Source organism: Apaloderma vittatum, unplaced genomic scaffold, assembly GCF_000703405.1.
Source record: "Apaloderma vittatum isolate BGI_N311 unplaced genomic scaffold, ASM70340v1 scaffold13595, whole genome shotgun sequence".
Classification (NCBI taxonomy): domain Eukaryota; kingdom Metazoa; phylum Chordata; class Aves; order Trogoniformes; family Trogonidae; genus Apaloderma; species Apaloderma vittatum.
The window spans coordinates 44,953-50,571 of NW_009715672.1; positions in this window are offsets into that span (position 1 = coordinate 44,953).

Here is a 5,619-nt window from a genome sequence, read left to right on the forward strand (position 1 = left end):
GGCATGCCATGAGATAACTGTTGTGCCTTGGAGAGGGGTCTTGGGCATGCAGATTTCAAAAATGAGATTTAGCACTTGTAATCCCAACTTTCTAAAAAAATTTTTTTGGGAAGTATTAATGCAACTATTGTTTGTAAATCCAGGACAAAAAGCTTTGATTCCTTCTGAGAAGTGGAGCTTTGGCTGTCCTCCTAAAACCTTGGCCAGTGAGTAAGATTTGTCCTTTTGACTGTCACAGCCAAAATTAACAAATTCTGTTCTTGAAATATAATATGCACAACAAATAATTTAACTGCAAACCCATTTTTTTCCCTGCACGCAAAACCAGCATCTTTAATTTGCACCAAATCCTGTTTCATATTAAACCAAAGAAGCTCAATACCTGCTCTTTTTCATAAGAAGGGGAGGCGAGGTATGACAGCAAAAGCAGCCTTACAAAGTCCTGCACAGGCAGTAAAATCTGGAAAGCAGTTCCTCTAGCAAATCTCCTTGTTCCTTCAGCTGTATTTCCTGTCACACTTACGCTACTTGTTTATGCATTAGAGGCTCTTGTTAAGAAAATGGCAAGTGGGTTAATGGAGAGTTCTCAGATACTTCTCTTGTGTGGCTGATGTCCTCCCGGGATCGATTTAATTGTTCCTACAATGAAAGCGGTACCATCTTAAGGTTCTCTAGCTCAGATAAACATCTTTAATCACTTTCATGTTGAAATAAAAGGAGCTTGGGAATGTGAAACTTTAGTACACTTTGATTCCTGAAAAGAGAACTTAGGGACACATTGCAGTTACATATATAAATCATCTTGCTAACATTAGAGGAAGGGTTTCCTATAAGGCTTTCAGGATGCTTTAATGTAAGCGGCTCCTATTATTGCAGCTAATATATTTTGCACATGTGAGCTGCTCTTTGGATGCCGGGAATGCAGCTGCACAACTTTAGCTTCACTCTGAAGCTGAAACCAGTCATTGTTGAAAGTGTTGTCGTGTATCAGTCTGAAGACAAATTCTGAAGTTTAACTTAACTGGAGGCTTGCCAGGCAGTAGACTCAAGCCAGGGTCTGTTCTCCTCTCCATGTGCAGATGGGACTCTGATCGACATTAATGGAGAAAATAATAAATACCCTAACAAACTCATAATGAGGTAGGCTGGTATCAAGCTTAATTATCCATGTTCACGCCAAGGAATGCCTATGCCAGCAGGTGATCCTGGAAATAAGTTACCTGGAATGAACCATCACAGAAAGCAGCAAGGTCTCTTTTTAAAATTTTTTAATTTGTTTTTCAATGATAACCATTTAGTCCACCACTGGAGCTAATTAGTAGGCATGGCAAGAGAGAGCTGTGCTGCTGCTCCACGCCTCGTTTCTCCTGCTTGAACACAAATGGTGCTATTAATACTGGGAGCCCATATTGCCGTCTCAGTTTGCCTTCGGGCCTCCGCAGTGCGGCTGAGAAGAGGAGCTGCCGTGGGTCCCTGCCTTCCCTCCCTGCCTTGAGCAGCGACCGCTGGGACATGACAGCTCTTCCCTGCTCAGAGAGAAAGGGAAGCTCGCTCGCAACACTTCTCAGGACACAACTTAGTGTAACAAGCAACAGAAGTGCACGTTTAACTGTGGGTCTTTGCAGGGGACGGATATGTGAATTTTGCAGGACTGTGCCCAGGACCTCTGGCAGCATTTCCAAGGTGTGCTGGAGATGGAGGAAGGGATCTTGATTCCTTACTGTTCACTACTCTCATGCAAGTTTTTGACGACAGCAAAGGACATGGTGAAAATGTCCTTTCTCCCACTAAATGAAGCCAAAGCCCAGCTCTTCAGCATAAGAGCAGGGTAGCATGGGTAAAGTCAGGTCCTGTCCCCTCATCACTTTCTCTAAGTTGAAGAGCAACTTTAATCCATTTTAGATGCTACTCTCATCCTGCAGTAAAATAGAGCTGGTTTATTTCAACGTGCTGGGAAGAGAACTCACAGCCCTTCTCACACTTTCAGAAGATTTTGTGGTCCCATTGCATCTGATTATTGCTGCACCTCCAGCACTCTCAGGAATTTTACTGCTCTTTTTCATTAAACTTATTTTTACTACATTTCTTATGTAGAAAACATGTCTGTAGGCAAATAAAGACAAAGGCAGAAGCCAGCAGAAGGTTGAAAGTCTTACGAAATTCACATTCAAAATGTTTTGTTCCACGCTTCTACAGTCTTTATTTTTTTTAATATCTGCTATATTTTCAATCCACAGGAAAGAAATGTTATAAGACTTATCACACAGAGCATAACAACTTGCTTTCTCAAAATCATTTTTAAGGTTTCCCTTTCCTTGGGAATTTCTGTTGAAATCATTTCAGTGATTGAATCCTGCTTGCTTCAAGACACAAGGCGGGGTGTTACTCAGAGGAGAAGGAAAAGCAGTGCGTTGTCTAGAGCATGACAAAGAAAATTAGTCACATAGGTATCATTTACTAGTTTCCTTTCATGGCCTCTAATCCTCTATTACATGGAGTATATCCATCATTTCTTCCTTCCCCAATACTTTCTGCAGGCTAAGACAAACCTAGGGCATTACAGCAGACCCAAATAAATCGGCTCTCTGGTGTGGCCTCATCCCTATTGTATGTTTACAAATTTAATGTCCTTCCAGCCTTGAGTCCAAAACCAGAAACCTGTTCTTCTGGCTACTCTAATGATTATAGCTACTTTACCTACAGCTGCTCCTGATTTAGTTTAATATATATTACTTATTACGGTCAGCTGATAGTACTACCGATCCTTCTGTTTTAGTGGGCAATATTCCAGGTCTCTCACTGAGATAAACTGCCCAGTCCTCAACCTCATAGTTTATCCACTTCAGAACCAGATTATTGTCTCGTAAAACTGTTGAGATGGTGCAGTTAATACTTACTATTATCTTAGAGGCCAGAACCATAATCTTCGTCATAGAGATTTAAGTCCGTTTTACATGCTTAAAGTTTTCAAACTGTGGGTCATATCCTGCCATTGATTTTTACGCAAAACTTCCAGTGATTTTTTGCAGTAATTGGGTTCTTTCCTCCTGTGATTTCACACCACAGGATCGGAATGATGCAATCACATTCCTAATACAAATTTATGAACTTTGTATCATCGAATTGCTGCTATAAAACAAAATCATTTTCAGTCCAAAGGGCATATGTGTGTATATTTGACAGACCTGTGCATCATTCTGCAAGCGACCATTTTTCTTAATATCAGCCAGCGAAACAAAGTTATATGTGAGTGATGTTGCTATTATTGAACTGATGGTAAGCCCCAGCGCTGTGTTGTTCCCTCCCTGAAATCATTTGATACAACAGTGGCGTTCCTGTTCAAACGCTACAAATCAAAAGACACAGACTCAACTTCAAAGGGAAATTGAAATGTCCAGATGAAAGTCCAGATGGAAAGACAAGTGTGCCTTCTCTGGCTCATCAGATAAGTGGGGAACCAGGTGTGTGTTTGAATTTTCCCCCGTCGCAAAAATAAAATCTTCATTCTTTTAGCGGGGGTGAAGATCTGCGGATGTGCAGATCCATCACCCCGTCTACAAAAGGCCTCTGTTATTTCAGTGCTCAAAACAAACAAAAGTTTATGAGAATTAAATCCTATTTTTTTCCCTTTTATACCAATTACATTTGCACTTTAGTGTTTGTTTACTGTTTCTCTTAAAGCAAGCAAAATGAAGCAGATTTGTGGAATGGCAGTTAATTAAGCCTGTGAAGAAGAAAGAGAATGGAAACTTCAGTGTCTGTTTGAGAGTCTGCTGTGACCCAGTGTCTGCTCTTCCCTCAGGACTGAGCCTGAGAAGCACCTGATCAGGATCATCGAGATGGCATTCAAATATATCTATATAAATACCATATAAAGCTCATCTTAGCACTCCCCTCCTTCTCCCACAATCCTCTGTGAGAGCAGCCTCCCCGTTATCCTGCTGCTGACTGGCTTGAAAGAAGTGACTGAAATAATGTCTGAACAGCATCACAGAGGAGCCTTGAACCTTCTCACTTTGCACTGAGATACCACCGGTAGGAAGAGGGAAGATCCCAAGGCTCTCTGAGAGGCATTTGCCACCAGACAGTCCCTCCTACACGGGGTTACTTTCCCTGGTTACGAGGCTTTGCCAAATGCTAAGACCAGAGAACCAAAAGTTACCATGTCATGTAACTTCTCAGTTAAACTACTCTTCTTATTTAGGAGATTTCTGAAAAAAAAAACAACAGCAAAAAACACAAAAAAACCACCCAAAACTACTTTGCGAGTAAAGTATCAGAGCATAAAAAAAAAAGAGGTTTGGGATTTTGTAGAAAACAAAAGAAGAAAATGCAGGAAAATTTTCTTTACTGTTAAGAAAAAACCAAAACACCGCCCCTCCATGTGTGAGAGCTACAAGAAACCTGCTATTCTGAAATTCTGCTCTCAGCACAAAAATATTGCATTCTTAAAAAATGAGCTTTGAAAAAAGGTAGCGTGATTTTTACACAACTTTTGAGCTCTTGGAGATAGTGTTTACTTTAGCTACCATGACTATCATCTGTCACTCCCAGTGGTATGAAGGGGGGACCAAAGTTCTCTGTCAGCCAGAAGAAAAAGACAAAATGGTCACTAAAGACATTCTATTTTCTCTTAGTAGGATTTAAACCAAATCCTGCCAAAGCCCCACTAGCAATAGGCATACCCAGGCACCGAGGTCTGTTTGAACAGAATTTGCCCCCTTCAGATTCTGCCTCCTGAAGACTGGGTGTGCCCAACCACTTGGACAGCTCTGCCAATGGCTGGTCTAAAAGAGCTGGTAATTCCAGAGGGAATTCATCCCTTGCAGCTAACATATCTCTCTTAAGGTGAGATAAATCATCTCCAGGAGATATGTAGCTCCATCCACTGAGTGTAAAAGGAGCTGAGATGTCTAGTTTAGGTAAGACGCAAACAGGTTAGATGCTATCTTAAAAATAAAATCAAGTAAGATGAATTCCATACAAGATTTGTGATCAATACCTCTTTTCTCCCAAAATTATGCCTAATATAGAATTACCCCATGCAAGAGAAAAGACTTGGCCTGAGAGATTTTTACAAATTCTAAGACCGTCACAGTGTTTACAGCAAGAAACTTTCAGTCTGTGTCTCTCAGAGTGATTTCTCCTGTGTTAATACTGTGATAGCCCTGGGCAGGGTATCAATTAAAGAGCGAGTTTCCTTTTTTTCCTAGTGTTATTTCATGGTCAGCAATAGATTGCAATTTATACTTTATGTCTCATTTTGTGTCTCAAGTTAGCTCAGTCAGTTGAGCGTGGCGCTAACAACGCGAATGTCGCGGGTTCGATTCCTGTTCAGTCCCCATGTGTTGCCCGATCTAGTCCAGAGGTGGCGTCCCTGGCGACAGGGAGGCTGGATTAAAATGATCTCTAAGGTCCCTTCCAGCCTAGGCCATTCTAGATTCTATGATTCTGTGAAGTTACTGATCCATATTGACAATCCTTTGCTGCTGAGTTGTCAGTGATTCAGAAACCGTAACATCACTTTTCACAACCTGACCCTTCCTAAATGGGTTGTAACCAATGGTTTTAACATTCTGATCAAGTGAAATATTCCCACTAGTTTTATTAAGGCCACCT